We start from the raw sequence: 22,645 nt of genomic DNA on the forward strand, positions 1-22,645 counted from the left end.
TGTATGCGTTTTAGAGAGTTAGAGAATATTTCGGGGTTAAAGTTCTTTAGGGATTGTGTAGATATATAAGCATGGGCTAGTTGTAAGGAGGAAGGGGGGCAATGAGCGAAAGAGGGTAGGTGATCACTAAGGGAGTTGGGTAGGGTGTCACAATCAGAGATATACTGAGCATGAAAAACTAGGATCCAATCAAGGGTGCTCCAGGAGGAATAGTCCTTGGACAGTCTTGTAATAGAGTTAATTAGCTGTGAGAAGTTATAAATGTTGATATTTAGGGAGCTTGTGGGAGACTGAATGGAGGTCCAGTTAATATTAACATCACCAAGGATTATGGCCTCATTGGTAATATTAGAGGAGAACCTGGAGAGGATATCTTCAAGAATAGGGATGATGTCTCCAGGGGGTATGTCAAAAGCAGCTAAGCATATGTTCTTGTGTTTATTCATCTGAAGCAGGGCTAGGGTTAGTTCAGAATTGTTGAAATGGGGAATGGATTTGGTGTAAGGGGTATCTGAAAGGGAAGCAGAATAGAGAAGTGATACTCCACCGCTTTTCTTAAAGGGAAGCAGAATAGAGAAGTGATACTCCACTGCCTTTCTTATGAGTCCTGTCTTTCCTAATGATGTTGTAGTTGGGAGGGATAATTTCAGAGTCCTTGATATGAGGTTTCAGCCAGGTTTCTGAGATCAATAGTATGTCTGGTTGATTATGGAGAAGCCAGGCATGGAAGTTAGGGATTTAATTGCATAAACTTTGAGCATTAATTGTAGTGAAGAGGAGGGGCTTTCTGATTGAGGGGTGGCTGAGTAGGGGTGTGTTTGAATTCTGAGGAGAGGAGAGGCCAGAGTTAGGGTGGATGTCCCCAGAGAAAAGGATGGTAATGAGTTGACAGATATGGGAGAAGAGATATTTAGAGTGTTTTGTATCTGATTTGGGTGTCAAGTAGTAAGTAAGAGTAGGATTGCTTGGTATTGGAGAGCAGTAATTATGGATGGATATAAGTTTGTAGGGGAAAAAGGAGAAAGTTATGGATAACATATTTATCATATTTGATTTAATAATGTTGCAATAGACATAGTGCCAAGAGTAAAAATATGCCCCCACTCTTGCACATGGCGTTAGTAAAAAAGTGACAAAAAAGATAGCAAACATGCAGCTATCAGGAGACATAGCAGTTTACTGCCACAGTAATGAATTTTAGCAATATATGCATATTATGGTATGCTCTGCATTATGAAGCAAAGTGCTATCTGCAACATTAACATTGTTTAGTTTGCGAATTAAAATGGTCAATATGGAATTACATTCCATGAATTTCTAATGTTTGTTTCTGAAAACATCTGGAAATGTATCACATCTATCACATTCATTTTAGTTTTGCCATAATGGGGTTAGCAGTAAGAGCACATGTGCACATATGCACAGACAGGATGGTTCTATAACACAAAAAGAAAGTGGGTAACATGCAGAAATGACAAGATATGCATCTTTGTTCATACAGTTATGAATTTAAGCAGTATTTTCATATTAGACATACTTGATAACCTCTGCCTTTGGGAGAAAAGTGTCCCCCTTCAGCTGACAAAGAGTGTAATACGTGCATTGAGGACGACATTATGAAATGTATTTTGCATGAGATGTTGATTACTGTGCAAGTTATACAAAACCTATCACATTTTTCATATTTTCTTTACTAATGCAATGATGGACGTGGAACCAGTAAAATAAAAAATGGTGGTGGGAGGAAAAAAAAAAGAGAACAATAACTGGTTGATAACAAGTATAGTCCCAGATATAAGTATTTCCTCAAACAATTCTGAATGTGATCAGTACATTTACATCTGCACTGATTTAATCAAAGTAGTGTGCCTTGTGTAAATGAATGATGTCATCTGACACACAATGTGCTGGCAAAATGTTTACTGATACATAGCATTTAACATAAATAGTTTCTTAAATCATAGGATTATAGGATCATAGCATCATAGTAGGTTACTAGACTAATGGTCCTGGGGCCCTTACAAGCCTAGCCAAGAGTTTATCTCCCCCCAAAAATCTCAGTCAGCACCTGTGGCCCCTGTCAATGAGGGACAAAGGTGGAACCCCTGGGACAAATTTGTGGTTTCCCATCCACTCATCAAGGTTGTGCTTGAAGAGGGTCAGCGAGGTACTCTGTTTTACATGTATGGGAAGACTATTCCAGAGGAGTGCAGGCATCCCCTGGGAGACTAACCTCTCTCCATCAGGTTTTGTTGATGTCACATATTAGATTTAGGCCTATCAAATGGGTAATGTGTGAGGATACAGATATGGAGCATCTTTATTGCTGCTGAGTGCTTTGAGTGCTGCTTCAAATATTGTTTAAAAACTCTAAGCAGAATTACCAACTTTGCAGATATCTTCTAACTATAGTGTAGGGTGTCTTGTCGTAGATAATTCCTCACTAAGTGAATCCCTTTGTTGGTTTTAACTGCTGGTCTTCATGTAATCTAACTAGTAGATTTTGGAAAAAATAAGCATTTTCAGTAATTACAAAGTGTGTTATTATTTTGACACTGACATTAAAATTAGTGTGTAGGCCAATGCACCATGAATAAAATTGCTGTTTTCCATTGTTTGTAACACCTATGTTTTTGATATATAAGGATTTATTTCAGACCTGCTCTCTGAGCATCAGTTATGCCACAGTCTTTCAAGATGCAGCAGGTACTTTTTCAAAGCCTTCAGAAACCAAAGGCCACCATTAGCCACAGCTATACAATCCCAAAGAATTAATAAGTTTTAAATGGCAGTCAGAAGTACACTGTATAACTTAGTGGAGAGGTATAATCAGACAAGGTTTTACTAAGGCCTAAGAAAAAATAGTCAAACAGCTAACACTGTTTAGAATAAAACTTTTTACCAAGGCCTGTCAAATGATAATTGAAATATTGGCTCCTAAATGTAAGCATCAAAGGCTGATTTGCATTTTCCTTTCATTGTCAAAGCCTGCCAAGTTGCTTTATATTTATCTTCCAGTCGGAGAGGTATATCACATTATTTCATAGTGCAGAATCGCATATAGCTGTATTTGCATCCTCAGACATAAGTATGTTTGATTACTATGTAAAACTGACAATATATTGTGAGAAAGATGTCAGTAGTTATCTATATTTCTCTATTAAAATGATATTTTTGTTGCTAGAAAGATGTCACCATTCCGCCATCTCTGTACTGACATGGAATTTATGTACATGTGTAAATGCTTATAGTTTTAGTTACAATATGTACTCACACATTTAAGTATAATTCTTTAATGCTCTGCTTTTATTGTTGAGATGATGCCTCTTACACATTTGTCAGCACATGCATTTCAAAAAGAAACTGCAGTCTATTCAGTTTGGATAAGGATGTACAGTTTAATGTTGTGCAATGAACTACACTTAGATTCATAAGGATGGGATAGGAATCTAACATTAAATATGTACTTTAGAGCCAAGTGTAATACCCTGCAAGTGCTGTAAAAAAGGATCAAAATATGATTGAGATATTGTTTCCTTTTTAAACGTAGCAAATATAGCAAACTTTTGAAGTCATGCCACTATAATATTCTGCCAAACTGTATTTTATTTTTTTTTCCATGTAGCAATTTATTTTTTATCATGTGATTTTATCACGTGCCTTTCATATGACTTATTTTTGTAGGATTTAAAATTCCTGGTGGATTTTATATATTTAGTCCTGATGAAATCTTTATGAGGATGAAGGTGCTCAACTCTTGTAAGAAAAGTGATTGGTATTTGGAACATCATTTTAGTGAATTTCCTATGGTTCTGAAATTACACTAATTAGGAAGTTAAAAATATATAAATATATGCACTTGAAAATTCGCACAATGACACTCCAGAGCTTATCTGAAACCATATAGTGTTGGTTTGTAATTTATTGTGCAACTGCTTGGCAGAAGTTTTTTTAATTTATATATTATTTTAGTTTTTACCTCTGTTTTTTTACTGTTAAAGGAATAGACTGTATATAGGCACATTCTAGCCATCCCAAGTGGCCTAGTCAGCTAAAACTTCATACAGACTTTAGACAAGACAACTTGTAACCATCTAGTGTTGATTTGTTATTTATTGTGCAACTGCTTGGAAAGAGAAGATTTATTTTAATTTATATTTTATTTTTAGCTCTGATTTTCACTTTTACAATGAGGTGCAAGGCTTCCCAAGTTCTTATTGACCCCTATGTGTGATTCACGCTAAGTCTGTGGATCTTAAGTATTTGATGAGAAGTGATATCAGTGGTAAAAATAACAAAAGCTGCACCTGCTGAAGCTCCCTGAGGTTGGCCATGACCTGCATATTGGAACAGATCAAGGAGAAGACATGCCTGTTGCCATTGCTACTCACAGACCACATCAAATGAGCTACAATGTGTTTTACGCATGGAAATTACAAGGGGTACAGAGACTTAAGAGCACAAAAGGGAAGAAAAAGCTCTTACCATGAAGAAACAGCAGCACATGAAGCAGAAGATTTACCATTTGCCATCACCACTTGCAGAACACATCAAGATGAGCTGTAATGTGTTTTATTATTAGCAATTATGAAGGGTACAGTCCATACCTGACATAAGTATTTGTCCCTGCCATACATGGTATGAGTAGTGTACGCTTGAGTAAAGAGATGCAAGAACAGCACAAAAGAGCTAAAGGTTAGCACACAGACATTTATGAAAGCTGCAGTAACCCGTAATGCAAGCAGATCAGCACCGCACCTACAAAAAACACATAAACGTTAGTATGACCGATGATATGCAAGGGTAATCTGAGTAGTCATACAGCAGTGCTCATTTACACTTCCTGTAGTACAGTGACAAAGGATTGTTACTAATAGTTGCAGTCAATGAGTAAGTCATGGTGAAAGACGTTTTGCAAAGGGAATGTGTTAGAAAGGGAACATGGATGCAGTGGAAGTAAGTATGGAGGACAATACAGTAACTAAGACAGCACCACTAGGAGTACTGGGCAAAATGTACAGTACCACTCCAACACAAAAGGGACAGCCATGTCTTTATGTTGCTAGTTAAATAGATGTGCAGGAAAGGGTTTCAAAAGGATGAGCATATTGAGCATGCATCCCAAAGTTGCCTGACAAATGTCATGGATGGGCAGTCACAACCACTGAGAAAGGGGGCACAACTTAAACAGAAGCACCCCTCATCACTATGCCTCTGACCCACCTGCAAAGGTGTTGTAAGATACAACAGTCCACATCAACAAGGTGGCAACAACATTATCAGAGCCACCTTGCTGTGTCATCTGCACCTGCACCTAGAATCTAGATAAGATGACCATGCAGTTGGTGCCTAGTGGTAAGAGTCTTGGGCAGTCTATTGCTCATGTTCACAGGCATACAGTCAGACAGCACCGAATGTGTTTGACCCCAGCTTTTTTTCCCTGATATGCAGGCAGTTTATTCATCATACTGTTGAGGATGAGGGGCATACTGTGCTGTGCTGTGCTGTCACTCACCAGCATGGAGAACCTGAAAGATCTGAAATAGTCAGAAGTGTTTATGATGGTCAGCACATTTCCAACAAAGCAAGAAATTGCACTTTATCCATTGTCAGGTTGGTGTGAATGAAGCTGGCATGAAATATATGCTTTCTGTCTTTCTTAATTTCCCCAAGTCTTTTGGGTTTCTAATACCATGACTGGAATAGACTCCATTCCTAAATGAAAGTATTGATTAAAGTTTGTGAAATCAGTATTGTTTCAATACTTGGTGTTAACCAGAAGTATTGTTCTCAGCACCCGCAATGTGCCCAGTAATGACTCCTTCTGCAATTCATATGGAGTTGCATATATCGGTAAGTATGACTGCAAATTCTTTTTTATAAGAACTGTTGCTCCTACTACTGTTGGACCTGTCTGGACATCCTTCTCCCACATTGCCCTCATTTCTGCCTGTAAATCCTTGTATTTTATGACTTTGTGTCTCTCTGTATGTAAGACACTGTAGTCACTAGGTGTAGCAATCCCAATGATCAAAGCTACTTTTGTTTTCTTTTCATGGACTACTATATCTGATTTTCTGGCATCTGTTATTTGAACAGTTAGTAATGGGTGATCCCATATGATGTAGACTTCATCATTTTCTATGATGCCTTATGGCTCATGTTTACAGTGTTTTTCAGCTACTTCAATATTATAATGTTTGCACAATCCCCAGTGCAACAGACTTGCCACATTATTATGCCTTTCAGTATAGAGCCCTTCCGCCATTAGTATATCACAACCAGCAAAAACATTGCCTCTGTTTACAATTCTGTTTTACAAAACCTGCATTTGTCTGTTTTTCCCACAGGTTCAATGGACTGTGTAAACCAACGTGCATTTAGTCCATTATCTTGGGGTACAAATATTAACCTTTCATTTTTGGTTTAAATTCATCTTTCCTTAACCATTCCTGCATTTGATCCTGATCAACATGAGTTTGTTCCAAGAGTTTTTTTATACTTGCAACCACATTTATGCATTTTCCACATTTCTTGTCTTCTCATCTGATCCTAAACCTTATATTCTTTCTTTTGTTGTTTTTTTTTTTGGCACATTCAGTTGCTGCCTGATTTTTATCTACTTCTTTTTTTATTTCTATTCCCACTTGACACTGATATGCTTCTGCTAAACTAAGCAGGGAAGTCATCTTAGATTTATTCTTCTCCTGTTTTAAAACTTTTACTAAGTTTGCATCTTATGAGGATAGTAGATATGTATGCAGTCCTATGATTGCAGACCTATAAATGTAATCAATTTTGATGAGCCCCATGCCTCCTTCAGAATGGAGAATATATAATTCTAGTATACACTAAGTTTTGTAAATCATTTGATAAGCATGAAGCATCCTTCTTGTTTTCCTGTCCAACCAATCCAACAGCTTCTGCGACCAGCCATTCACTCCAAAACTGTAACTTATGACAGGAAGAGAAGATAGAAGATTTGTTTATAGCTTGGACTTTGTTCCTGGATGTCAATGAGGTTTTCACTATTAATTTTAGTCTTCTAAAATATTCCTTACTAAATTTCATTTGCATTTGTTAATGTTTTATTGTTGATCCTTCAATTCCCAAATATTTATAAGCTTGCTCAAGGTTTTTTCATATCACATTCCTGTCCCAGGCTGATGTTTTCTAGATGGTGCAGCTTACCTGCTTTAAAGGTTGCTTTTGCACATTTATCAAGGCCAATTGACATTGTTGTATAATCTGAAATAGTTTTGACCACTTGCATTTGTGCTTTCAGTTCCTCATCTGATGGGCTATACAGTTTTAAATCATCCACAAAAACAAGGTGAGAAGTTTTTAAATACTGTTGTTTTCTGGGAGCTAATTTAGAGCCATGACCTAATCCATTAAGTAAACAGCTTAATGGGTTAAGCGCAAGACAAAAGAGAGGTTGTGATAAAGAGTCACCATGGAATATCCCTCTTTGAATTTTTATTCCTGGAATAATAATTTGTCCCTTATCATGGCTTAACTGCAAAGTGGTTTACCACCATTTCAGGGTCGTTGTAATGTAATCAATCAGTGTAGGATGTATCTTATACATTTTAAGCACTCTTTTATCCATGAATCTGGGATACCATCCATGCCATAATTAGATTCTTCCCCTTTTTACAGTTATCCATTATGACTTTATTTAGGAACAAATGATCCCTTGTTCCATATACCTTTCTTTTGTTACCCTTTTGTTCTATTGCCATGATTAAGTTTTCCTCTAAATGCCTATAAACTCTGTTGGGATCTATTCCAGTCTTTATACATCCTCAGAAGGCGAGTTATTGATCTATAGTTTTTAGGATAACTTGCAGGTTCACTCATAGGTAGGAGTATTGGTTTTCATGTTGTTAACTGGGTTTTTGTTTGTTTGGGGTCACATATAAATAGTTCTTACTCATGGCTAAATCTTCATGTAAAGATGTTAATACTTTTAGACAGAAGTTAGGTACTACATCTGGGCCTGCAGTGTTCCAGTTAGGAGCTTTTCTTACCTTTGCTTCAATTTCTCTGGCTGTTACTTCATCCCATTTCATATCCTGTATATTTGAACTTTTTTTTCTTTATTTTACTTTTTCTATCCATTCAGCATCCTTATGTTCCATAGCATTTTCATAGATATTTCTCCAAAACATACATATTCTTCTTTTTCGGAAGTGTTTCAATTACTTTTGCCTTGTTTCTCATTTCTCTAAAAAAACTTTTTTGGGTTATCAATAAATAGTTTATGGCTTTTTCTTTATATTTATCTGTGCATCTTCTAAATTTTTTCTGCCTTTGCTGGTATTTTTAGTTTATTTGCAATAGTGCACAATAGATCCTGATCTGTTCTGAATGTACAGGACATTGTTTTTATCACGTCTATCTTTCTGAGTAGTTTTGTTGATCTGTTCCCTCTTCTATACTCTTCAGTGACAATTTATGCTTTAACTGTTTTATAGTATTCTCTATTAGATACTTCCATGATGGCATTTGATTTCTCCCCTTCTTTCCCTTACTGCACTGTGCTTTTCTGATAAGACTTTATCTGTTATTCATTTAGCTGCACAGTAATACATCCTATTTACTTCTGTTATATCAAATGAATATCTAAGAACATTCCTAATTACTGTGCTCATTTGGTTTATCAGACTTCTAACGTTTTGGGTTTTATTGACTTTCAATAGCCTCTTTCTTTTGCTGATCTTAATGTGTCTGTCCATCTCTATTAAAACAAGCAACTCTTCTCTTAAATCATTTTCTTCTAAACTGAGGGCACGTTCTGTGTTCTCCATTTCCTGTGGGCATTCTACAGAAAGTTCCAGAGCATCTTCCTGTGCAACATTCTCTTCAGTTTCATCTTGTGTCATCCATTGCTATTTCATATTCGAACTCACTGTCCTATCACTCCACAACACTGACTGCATCAGAGTTGCTGCAGTTTCCTGTTCCTTCCCTTTCTGTGCAGCTCCAGCTGAACTTTTGTACTTGTTTCCTATAGAAGGCTCCAAGGTATCTTTATATGGCAACTGATCAGACGTTTCCCATTTCAATGGTTTCTTCTTGATTTATGGATCCATTGCTCTGTCTTGCTGTGTTGTTATCAGAGTTAGATTTTCTACACTAAATCCTTCCCTTCACAGGTAATTCATAAGCTCAGTTTCTATGCCTTTAACTTCTCCATTGCTATCCTCTTTTCTACCTTTATTCTTTGTTTTCTAATTTTTTGTATTGTAAACTTTTCCATATCTAGATGCCTTTGCCTGCATTTCTCTTCAAATATTTTTGGTGCTGCTCTTTTTGTATTGATTAGTTTTCCTTTCTCTTTTGTGTAAATATTGCACCATATTAAATCTCTTTTTCTTTCCCATGCCTATATTTCTTCAGATGTCTCCTGCTACTCCTGTTTCTCCTTACCTGGGGGACTCATTGTTCCATCATGCTATGATACAACCTGCATTAGACTTCCTACACTAAATCCTTCACTTGCAGATATTCCATAACTTCAACTTCTATTTTTTTTTAACTTCTGCTTTACTAGTCTTCTGTTGTAGATTTGTTCTTTTTGATCTTATATCAAAAGGTGCTTCAACAATGTATTAGTTTAAGGGTGTGCACACTTATGCAACCGGCAATTTGTATGATTTTTATTTTTTGTTTTTTTTCCCCTAACAGATTTGTTTGTTTTTCAATTAAAATGTACAGGTTATATGTCACATTAAAGGTGGAAAAAGTTTTGAAATTATTTATTATGGTCTCATTTTTTTATATCACAAAACCTGGCATTTTAACAGGGGTGTGTAAGCTTTTTATATCCACTATATATATATATATATATATATATATATATATATATATATATATATATATATATATATATATATATATATATATATATATATATATATATATGTGTGTGTGTGAATATATATATATATATAGATATATATATATATTGATATATATATATATATGTGTGTGTGTGTCTGTGTGTGTGTGTGTGTGTGTGTGTGTGAATATATATATATATATATATATATATATATATATATATATATATATATATAGGTGTGTGTGTGCATGTGTGTGTGTGTGTGTGTGTGTGTGTGTGTGTGTGTGTGTGTGTGTGTAGAGATTTGCTGACAACTCATAAGCCTGTCCACTGCTTATTTATTCTTTTGACATTGTGCTTACATTAATGCTGTGCTCTTTTAATTGTTAGCTTAGCTCATGGCTTTTATTTGAAATTATGATGCCTCTTGCATGTTTTGTGCATTCTTCTTTGTCTTTCATTCTTGCATGCATTCTGTTACAGTTCTGTCTTTGCCGAGCTAATGACATATGCCTCCTTTGTGTATTCCTTTAAGAATTTGGTAAGTGTTTCCCCCTTTGAGTATTTGGTAGGTGCTCCTGTGCTTCACAAATGCCCTTTCACTCATACTCCCACTCACACATACTCCACTGCACTGCATCCACTTTCACTCTTGTAATCACTTGCTCACACCTTCATTAATGCACACTCACACACACTACATTACAAGACTTCCCATTCACTCTTGTACTTGTTTGCACATTCATTTAGTCACTGCATGCGTTCGCTATAATATATTTTTGCTTTTTCTTTTTTTTTTTTCACTCAGTCACACACTCATTTATCATTCACACACATCAGCATTATTCTTGCCAATAATGTAGGTTACCAAGGTGCAACTGCAAGTGATAGTAAGCGATTACCTGAATTCACTAGTAACATAAAGAACATCCAGTGTTTTAGTGAGACTTGCACAACTGGTACAGTAGGTTAGAATGACTATATTATGAATAACTTCATAGTACTTCAACTATTACAAAGTAAGCTCAGTGTGTTTACTTTCATTTTTTCGTTTTCTGGTTAATTTTGTTTGTGTGATTACCTCACTCAGTTTGACTTTTATTATTAATTGTTTTAATTTCTTTAGAAACTTGCCACTAATTTTAGTTTTTTTTTTCTTTTAAAGTACCTTTTTTGTAGTTGAAAATAGATTGTTTAAATGAGTATATGATTAACAGTTTGCTGAACAATAAGTAACTTTCTGTGTATGTTAAATGCTGTGTATATACAAAGGTAACACCTGATAACATTGGAGACTTACGCTCTTCATGCCAACTTAATAGTAAATTAGGAATTACTAAAGCTGATTGCAGTTGTGCAGTTGGCTCAGCTTGGAGAACTTTTCTTTTTTATAATAATGACTGAGCTATAATAGGCAAAGAGCAAATAGAAAGCATTTTGAGAAGGAAGTGTTTTCTACCTGTAATGATCACTCATCCCTTATTAAACATCATCCTACCAAAAACAACTTTAGAATTCAGGATACAAGTATTCAGCAGTATGAAGATTCACAGCATGTAGAAGAAGACAAGAAAATGAAAGAAAAAAAAGAAAGTGAGAAGTTCAGAACAAATAGCTAGGAAGAAAAATAAACTGATTAATGTCTATAACACTCAATCATAAAACCCTCAGTGTACAGAAAATAATGTCACTTTTTCAAGAGAAAAGGGAGAAAAACAGGCAAAGGGTAACTTAAAAGGAAGAAATCTAAACTGATCTTGGAAGGATTAATGAACATTGCTTTAAGAAAAAAAAGAGGAGAACGACTGAAGTTGATAACATGGCTCAGACTGTGGAAGTGCAAAGCCCGCTAAATGAGAACTGTGTGATTGGAAATAAAATAAGCAATAAAAACAATGAGATTAATAATACTAATAGAGATCATTCCTTTGTGATAACTGTTATATATAGCAGGCATTACTGAATTAGAAGTGAGAGATTCTTCAGATCTGGTGAGAGGTTATATACTGCTAATTTTATATATTATTAATTGGAGATTCAATTATTAGAGGAACTGATACTTGCATTTGGAGAGAGGATTATGAAACACTGAATAGTGCTATGCTTGCTAAATGAAAAAGCACAGGATGTGAGCAGGGCTTTTGTAAGAAAGTATGGAGCAATGTTTGTCCATGTTGGTTCAAATGATCTTATCTTCAAGGACTCATTGTCTTTTAGGTAACCTAAAGCCCTCTTAGACAGCATAGCTTATACAGGTGTTCGGGCATATTTTTTACAAATCACATATAGAAAGGAGAGTCGGGTCAATGTGAATGAAAAGATTGTTGGGTAAAAATGCACAGGAAAAATGGCCTGTTTTAAAAATTGGAATATGTGTAGAATATCCACGCCTAATTTTGGGTCTACGTGCATTTAGACAGGATGGAGTCCACTTGTCAGGACAAGAGAAGAGAATATTTGCAGATATACTGCAATATTTGACAAACACAAGACAGGATTTTTTGCTAGCTTAGAAATTTAGCAGTTCACAGATAGCAACATTTTTTTTTCTATGGTGGTTGTTAATGCTAAGATCATTAGTAATATTTTATTGGAAAATGTGCTATATTCATGCAAGTTCAATATTTTTATTGTTTGTGAAACACAGTTAAAGCTTACCAGTTCTATTAGGGTATTAACATTTTTATAGCAACAGACATTCTAACCAAAAGTCAGGTGGAATTGTTATGACAAGGATTAAGAATTGTTATGAGACCTGTGATTATTTTATGTTCAGTAATAACACCAATACTTTATATTGTGTTACTATGACAATAAAGACAACCCTGGAACATATAACTATTGCTGGAATGCATAGACCACCAAAGTCATGTGTTGATTACATACAGGAGTTCATATATTAAATGAAACACAGGAGTAAAAAAAAATGCAAGTAGTAGGGGATATACTTATACCAGAAACAAACAGCACTAGTGAAGAAAATATTTACAATGTTTGGTCTGAAACAACAATTTCTGCAGATTGTAAACAAACCCACCAGGGAACAGAACATACTGAACATTGTATGTGTCATAAAGAAATGACTGTTATTTCATGTCAGCTTTTACCTTTATTAACATGCTCATGGGGTTGTAAAGGTTAAATTACTGCTAGGTAAATCTGTCAAACTGAAATCTAAACAAATAAACAAAAGTATCTAAGCAAAGCAATCACTATGTAAAACTAACTGGGGTGATACATTCAGTGGAAAGCCTGCAGAATGAATGTGACAAGCTTTGAAAGGAAAATTGTTTGAATGTAAAAAAAAACAAGAAAATGTTTAACATCAGGATCTAGGCACATAAGGTAAGATGGATAGTAAGATGAGAAATAAAAAAATGCAAGAAATAGAAATGAGGTCAGACTATAACTTTGAAAAATGAAATAAACAAACTGGACAGACAAATTAAACAGAGTGTGAGACAAGACTGCAAAATTTTTAAAGAAAATTTATATAAAGATATTAAGCTAACAAGAAACCATTTTATAGACATATAGGATATGGCAGGAGTAAAGCTATACAAATTGATAAACTATGTGTATTTTAAAATATCATAAATTATAGATATATTTACAAAAGGGTGTATTATGCCTGCAACATCTAGCTAACTTCAGATACTAAAATTAAATTATATTGAAAAATGACTATGCATCTGGACTCAAATAAAGCACAGGGAGGCGACAGAATTAATAATAATGACCTCAGAACTTACAGTACCTAACTTCTGGGTAAAAGTATTAACATCTTTGCATAAAAATTTAGCTATGAGTAAGAACTATTTATATGCACACCCTAAACATGATTAAAAACTGTACAGCTCATCACAAGAGGAACTGAAAGTACAACTGCAAGTTGTCAACATTTTTTCAGATGATATAAGAATGTTATTTGGTCTTGATAAATGTGCAAAAGCAACCTTTAAAGCAGGAAAACTCCAGCACCAGGAAAACATCAGTTTGGGATAAGAATGTGGTATAAAAGAGCTTGAGCAAGAGGGAGTGTATAAATATTTGGGAATTGATGAAGGATCAACAAAAAACATGAACAAATGCGAATAAAGTTAGTAAGGAATACTTTAGAAGACTTAAATTAATCCTGAAAACAGTGTTGACATTTAGGAACAAAATCCAAGCTATAAACCAATTTGTTCTTCCTGTCCTAATTAACAGTATAGGAATAATCAACTGGCCCCAAAATTTGTTGGATAGATTAGATAGGAAAACAAAAAGGATGCTTCATTCTCACCAAATAATTTATAAAAAATCAGTGCATACCAAGATTATATATTCCCCATTCTGAAAGAGGGATGGGCCTCCTTGAAATTGACTACATGTATAGATCTGCAATCGTGGGACTCCGCACATATCTACTGACTTCACAAGACCCAAGCATAGTGAAAGTTTTGAAACATGAGGAGAATAAATCTAAGATGACTTCTCTCCTTAATCTAGCAGAAGCATATCGGCATCAAGCATGAAGGGAAATGAAACCAGAAATAGATAAAAAGCAGGCAGCAACTGAATGTGCCAAAAAAACAAAAGAAAGACTGTAAGGTGAAAAGGAAAGAAATGTGGAAAATGTATAAATATAGTTACAAGTAAAGAACACTTCTGGAAGACCCTCATGTTGATCAGGAACAAATGCAGGAATGGTTAAGGAGAGGCAAATTCAAACCAAGAGATGAAAGGTTAATATTGGCAGCCCAAGATAGTGGGCTATGTACATGTTGGTTTACAAAGTCCATTGAACATCTGTGAGAAATGACAAATGTAGGTTTTATAAAACCAAATTAAAAACAATTGTACACCTCATTGCCGGTTGTGACATACTAATGGCAAAAGGATTGTACACTGAAAGGCATAATAATGTGGCAAGACTGTTGCACTGGGGATTGTGCAAACATTATGGTATTGAAGTAGCTGAAAAACACTGGAAACATGAGCCACAAAGCATCTTAGAAAATGATAAAGTTTACATCACATGGGATCACCCGTTACCACAGTTCAAAAGATAGATGCTAGAAAACTGGATATAGTGGTCCATGAAAAGAAGACAAAAGTAGCATTGATCATTGAAATCACCACACCCAGTAACTACAGTGACTTGTGTACAGGGAGACACAAAGTCATAAAATATCAGTATCAGCAAGAAACAAGAGCAATGTGGAAGAAAGATACCCAGACTGTTCCAATAGTAGTAGGAGCATTGGTTCTTATAAAAAAGAATCTACAATCATACTTAGACATGTTACCAATACATGTAACCCCATATGAATTGCAGAAGGAGTCATTACTGGGCACATTGTGGGTGCTGCGAACAGCACTTTTGACTAACATCAAAGATTGGAACAGTACTAATTTTGCGAACTTTAATCGTACTTTGACTTAGGAATGGGGTCCATTCCCATCATGGTATTAGGAACCCAAAAGACTTGGAGAAACTAAAAAGAGAGATACCATTATATCTGTCATTTACTATCTCATTTAAGTATGAGGAGATTCTTTTTTTTTTGACTGAATGTTTTACTTATAAACCATATAAAGCATTCATCAAAAATCAAATAAAGCAGTTAACCATTAAAATACTTCTATTAATAAACATTTAAAAATAACCCCATAAAATTAATGAACTATATACTATATACATTATTTACAAGCAGAGTCAATAGAGCTTCTGTCGCTCAATACCTCATCCACTTTTATACGCAGATAAATTCTCATTAAACTGAAACCATGTTTTTAGCAACTGATTTCCACCTAACTGGAATTTCCAGGTGTGGTCCCAATGATTGTGAATGCATCCCAAAAATTGCCAAGTGGCAGAATGAATACATCTGTAAGGAGGAGTAGATGGTTGCCCCCACTCCCTTGCAAGCTGCATTTTAAATAAACTCGCTAAAATCCATATAGCAGATCTGTTCTTAGACTTCCTTTTGTCCTAACTGTTACCAATTCCATATATTCAAAAATGCCACCTTTGACCTGGACACTCCCCAAGTATATTCTATATGACCATTAGCAATTGTTCCTGATATACATGTGCTCTCTCATGTTCCCAAAACATAAGTATGTTGCCTGCTTCTTCTTTCCCACATCTCCAACAATTGTTAGTGTGTAATTTTCCTTTCCCTAGATAACTTACCTGGTGTCTGATATCATCTGTATATTATTGTAAGCTGCTGGTCCTAAATGTTATACCATTTACTCAACAATGTTACCTGTTACAAAACTTACCTCCATTCATCTGTAGTTATCAGTACCCCTTCCTTCAATGTCCAGCTTCACTGTGCAGCACTCCTGCCTTTACACTCCACATCTCTTTGTAGATTAAACTTGCTGTTCCTGTCCTGACCCCTGACCACTTTCCCCAAGGAGTTGCCCTTATCTTTGCTGTAACCCCAACCCGTTTCACCCCAAGAATAGGTGTTACAATACAAAGCAATAATTGTTTTCCAATTTATAATCTTCCTTAAGTATTGAACACTTCCCAATTCCTTTCCTCTGCCATCATCTATTTATATACTGGTTAATTTCTTTACTACATATGGGTGGGCCCAGATTTTTTTCTGAATGCTCCCTCACTGCAAATATAATTCCCTAGATTCATAGTATATACTAACCATCCCCTGTACCACATCTCTGGATAAAATTAAGGTCCTGCATTCTACTGATTTCTAATCTCATGTGACACATTTCCTCTTCCTACAATAAATGTGCTACATCAAAATCAAATCATATCTTTGCACATTAAGAAGCCCTCATCCCCATATTGATGTTATTATTTGAAGCTTCTTTAAAGTAATTATTTGGCCTCCTTCCCCAGATGCCCAAGAACTGAGTTTCTACTGTATCATTTTGACTTCTGACCTCCTAGATAATATTGGGATATAGGTTCATAGGTTCATAGGTTGGTACTAGGCTATCAGCCCTAGGGCCTATACAAGCCTAGCCATAATTCCCTGGTTATTTCTTCCCACACTATTTACTTCCCTGGACCCCTGTCTAGCAGAGCAACTGACGTGATCCCCGGGGTGAATTTCCTTTCTCCCATCCAATCGTCAAGGTTCCTTTTGAAGAGGACCAAAGAGGCACTCTGCTTGACATGTATGGGCAATCTATTCCAGAGTCTGGGGAGTCTCTGAGTCAGGAACCTATCCCTCCAGCATGTTTTGTTTATTGTGATGACAAAGTTTAGATCCCTGCAGCATATGGCTCTGAGGGGATTGGGATTTCTTTAAGTGTAGCATGTCCAACAGCTCTGGGTTTGACATGGCCTTGTATGTTAAGCAGAGATCGCCTCTGAGTAGATGATATGCGACAGAGTATAGCTGGAATTGTTTAAGGCGGTCAGCGTAGGGCATCTGCTTTAGGCCTGTGATTCTTTTAGTGAGGTATTTCTGGACCTTTCCAGTTGTTGCAGATGTCTTGAGAGGTACATACCAAATGGGGCATTGTATTCTATAATGGGTCAAATGAGGGATGAGTATAGTGGGACAATGACCTCCTTTTTTCTGGATGAAAAGCCCTTAGTGATGAGGTGTGCCACATAGAAGGATTTCCTGACTGTTGTGGTGATGTGGTTATCGAAGGTGAGACCACTGTTCACCTGTGTCCCTAAGTCTCTTATCACACTTTCGGTGTTTAGTGTACTGCCACCTATATGGTAATTCATGGATACATGTTTTTTCCCAAAGGGGATAACTATACATTTCTTGGCATTGAGCTTGAGCCCATGGCTCTGACACCAAGCATCTGTTTCTGTAAGGCCCTTTTGTAGAGTATCCACATCATCTGGGGATTCAGTAATGGCTCCCAGTTTGCAGTCATCTGTGAACTGTGTTATCCAGAGTCCCTTAGTTTTGGCCTGTACTTCAGAGAAGTAGATGCCAAACAAGAGCGGTCCCAGGACTGAACCCTGAGGTACTCCACTTGTCACTCATCTGGAGCTGGATTTGGATTCGGCTACTTTTTCAGTGTGGGTTCTATCAGTAAGCCAGTTAGCAACCCATTGGGTGATGTAGGGATTAATGCCCAGCTTAGTAAGTTTATCTATGATTCCAGAGTGGGGGATGGTGTCAAAAGCTTTGGCAAGGTCTAGATAGGCTGTGTGGACCACCTTACCCTTGTCCATGGCTCTGGAGACTGATTCGAAGAAGTCAATCAGGTTCAGGAGACAAGATCGGAATAAGGGGGATCTGGAATCTTTCTATCTAATAAGATATAAAAGGTGGGGCAAAATCACTGTTGATATCATCCTGACCCTTCCAAAGACTGATTGTAACCTTATAATTTTTACCTCTCTCCCAGTCATCCTAAATCCTCTGTAACAATCTTCTTAAATTTTCCTTACTAGTATTTTTCCTGCATCTGTCCTGCCACTGATCCAAGATATTTTGGAGTATATCACATCCTGCAACCCATTTACCTGCTTTGTCCAGCATGTCCTAGGTTAACTATAGCTGTGTTATTCATATTACATTGCAGTCCTGAGATCTGATCAAAGTTCTGAAAATTTTCTAGTGTTCTTCCTTCAACGAGGCCTATATAATTACTCATTCAAATGCAATCATCAGCAAACTTCAGAAAGATTCCAGATCCCTCTTATTCCTATGAATGCCAGCAAGGAACTACCAAACCTTAAAAGTCAGTACCTCCATGACTAGTAGGAATAAAACCAGGGAAGAGGTGGCATTCTTGCATTGCTCCCCTTGCTATAGGTATGGTCTTGGATAGCCCTGTATTCTTAAAAACTCTAAAAGAGGGATTATCTTTATCCAATTAATCTGTCACCTATTCCTCTCTTGCACAAACAAGAGAACAAAAAGTCCCAATTAATTGCATAAAATGCCTTTGTGATGTCAAGAAACACCAGCCCAGCTTTTATGCACTTCCGCCCATGTTTCTCTACTAATCCTGCAAGTCTCTACCAATCGCTGGTTATTGATCTTCCTTTAACAAAGCCATTTTGACCTTCACTTACTAAGGTCAGTATTAATCTTTCTAAACATCTTGCTAAGATTTTAACTTGTATCTTAAGATCTAAAATTTTAGACAGACTGCCTTAAAATATGTAACACTACAGGCTTCATTACTTCCTTTTGGAAGTACTTTGACTATAGTCTGATTTGTACCTTCTAACATTTGCATTCTATCTCCTATGGCATTATAAAGATCCATTAGTTTTCCCCTACTAGATCCTTGCCCCACTTATACAATTCCTCTATGAATCCATCCAAGTCAGCAGCCCTGTTCACCTTTAAACCCATTTGAGCTGTTTTGTCTTCCTCGATAGAAATTCTGTGGTGTAAACAAAGACCTTGCTCCTCCATTAATTGCTTTTCATTTGCAGCTTCAAACTCCAAGCAGTGGGAAATCTTTTTTTTTTTTTTTTTGGCACAGCTGTATTCTCTAAAAGTTTTTTTGATTTCTTGGTTAAAATTAACCACTCCCCCTCCCCAGAGTCACTACCTAATTGACAAAAGTATTTTTTTTCCTAGCTTTAAATAACTATGCTAACCATCTTGGTTCACCTTCACTCCTTAGCCACTAATAATCCCCTCTCCCATCAAGTTCTGCCTCAGCCTGAATTGCGTCTTGCATCTAGTATATCAATATCTATTTTAACCTTTCAATTCTTTCCTCTTCTTCCTTTGTGACCTTGGTCTTCCATGTATTTCCTGTTGCAATGTTCTAAGATGGTTTTCATTCAGTCTTAAGTCCCCTCTCAAATTTTAAAATGTGCTTTCTTTTTGCAGCAATTTTCCCCTTCCCCCACTTTTTGCCACTTTGCAGCCTTCTTACTAAGACAAACCTAAATCCAGCCTATTCATGTATTCCTATTAATAACATCTGAAAGAATTTCTATTAATCTCTTTACCTGTTGTCTTCCCTTCCATTTATATTGGGCCCATCTCCATCCTTTTCAGTATTGCTTCCTGTTTGGGCTCAACAACCTGTATTGAAACTGGTGCTTGTTCTGATAAAGTAAAATCCTATGTTTCTATCTCAGCTGCGGAATTCAATCTACTCCTAAGAATTATGAGGTTTTGCCTAATACTTTGTTTATGTAAATCTCTGGAGAATGTAGCTGCTGTGTTTCTCTCCAAGTATCCATCCAGTCCAACCTTTTCATCCAGTCTTTAATTACGTTTGTGTGATTTTCATTTTCCCAAATAACATATCCATTTGGGCATCTAATGCTAAATTAAAGTTATCTATTAGGTTTTATGCCACTGGAAGCACTTAGTAATATGGAGTAGTGAGTTCTGGTCCTTCATTCAGTTGCATATTTGATTCTTGGATGACATTTGATTATTTGGAGTGGTGATTTGGCTAGATTTAATCATTTTTTCAGTACTTTGGTTTCACTACTTCCTTTCTGGAATCCCCTTTTAACATTCAGCATGAGGATAGTTCTTTCCTTGATGTATAGTTATACGTGAACTTGGCTAATAGTCATTATGAATATGCTATGTGTAGGAAGGATACTTTTTTAAATAATCCAAACAAAGGAAACTGCACAAAGGTACCAAAAAAAATCCAAGTGAATTGCAGTAAATACGGAGAAGTAGCCACTTAGTAATCCAATGCATTTATTTCAGCCACAAAACAAATGGAAAAGAATTGTGCAACTAAAACATGAATGCCTTTTAAAAACTCGACACATGCGTTTTCGTCTATTCATTTGACTTCATCAGATAGTATATCCCTCTATTTCATCAGTATATATATGTGTAACCCTTAATTATTAAACCAATAGGATTCACTGTCTCATTAAATTCCTGCCTATTTTAATTAGAAGCCATTGTATACACAAAAAGCAATTGTAATAAATCTTAAAATCTTATGTTCTATACATTGTATTAATTAAAAACTTTGTTTAGTTAAAAACAATTATTTCTAACCTTTTATAAAAGTTTATTATTAAAAAACTTTCATTAAAATCTACTTATATGTTTAAAATGTTCCTTTTTCTAAATATATACAGTCCTTTCAATAAATAAATTCCATCTGCCATCTAGAGGCGAAATCTATTGTTTTTCTGCCTCTTTCAAAGCTTTGCAGACCTTAGTTTCAATAGTGGTAAAATTGAAATGTACTCAGTTAACCCAGGAATTTTCCCTGCCTCTAAGGTTATTTGCCACCACAATTCTCTAAGCTCTCTTCTTTCTTCCCAAGGACCACCCCTAATATCTTGTTGAATTTGTTCTATTACCATGAACTTGTATTTATATCCTGGGCATACCTTACTGTGTTTATATAAAGCATTGCACTATTTCTCCATTGTTATTTCATAAATGTGCTCATAAATCCTTTTCTTTAACATTCTCTCAGTTGTTCCTATATAAAAGGACCCACATTTTTCACCAAAAGCCATATAGATTATACCCCTGGATTCACAGTTATAATACTCTGAACTGTAAATCCATATGTTTCTACTTTCCAAATAATGATTGTCTTTATTTATTATATATGCACATTGACTACAATGTCCACATTTGTATGTACCTATTCTGTTTTTATTAAAATTAAATTTCTGTTTGTTTTCTATAATATTTCTAATACTCTGTGAATTCTTGTAAATTATTTTCCTAGGTATCTTAGATAAATGTCCTATATCTGTAAAGGCTATAAATTTCTCCCATTCCTTCAAAAATATATTTTTGATGTTATTATTTAATCCGTTGTATTCCAGTATTAAAGCCTGTTGGAATTCCTCTCCATTATGTTCCTTATTATTAATGCTTTCCCTCTTATTTATATCACTAGATTTTTACTTTTGTAAATAGGTGCAAATTTAGTTTTTCTTCCTTCTTCCACTTCTTTCCTAATTTGTTTGATGAAATCCAGGGGGTAACTCCTTTCTGCAAATATTTTTTCTAGTAATTCACATTTGTCTTTAAAATCGTTATCTAAACTAGTCATGCGACTACCCCTAACAAATTGTCCCTTGACAATGTTTCTTTTACAATGAAGGGGGTGTTCACTCTCAAAATGTAGAAAGGAATTGCAGAATGTGTTTTTTCTATATATTTTAGTTTCTAATTTTTGCCCCACTTTACACACTTGTAAATCCAAATACTGTAGTTCATTTTCTGAAATTTTATGAGTAAAGTTTAAAAAAATTGTGGTACTACTCATATATATCAAGAATTCATTAAATCTTTCTCTTCCTGTTGTCCAAAAAATAACTATATCATCTAAAAATCTTCTGTACAGAATCCAGCATGTTTTAAATTCAGAATTCAAAATATATTTTTCCTCCCAATTTGCCAGTATTAAGTTGGCATAGGTTGGGGCACATGCTGCCCCCATTGCTACCCCTTGTGTTTGTTGGAAAAATTCTCCTTTAAAGTGTATAAAGTTATTTTTCAATATTAAACTCATCAACCAAATATTAACTAATTTTTCATTTTGTGTCATTTCCTTATTTTCATACACTATTTCTTCCAACATTGCCATGCCTTTAGTATAAGGAATGCAAGAGAATAGGTCTACAATATCTATAGTAATGAGAAGAAGATTATCATGACATATTTGATTCAGTATTTCCTTCAAAAAATCCCAGGAGTCTCTTAAAATATTTGTCCGTCTTTTCCACAGGCTTTTTGATTTTGTGTCCACATATTTAGCTAGGGTATAGGTTTTGAATCCCTCTGCTGATACTATAGGTCTGAGTGGTGGGTCACTTTCATTTTTGTGGGTCTTGGGTATACCAAATATAGTGGGGGTTCTTGGTTTATCTACCTTTAAAAA

This window comes from Protopterus annectens, chromosome 1.part0, assembly GCF_019279795.1.
Source record: "Protopterus annectens isolate FY-2018-M chromosome 1.part0, PAN1.0, whole genome shotgun sequence".
Classification (NCBI taxonomy): domain Eukaryota; kingdom Metazoa; phylum Chordata; order Ceratodontiformes; family Protopteridae; genus Protopterus; species Protopterus annectens.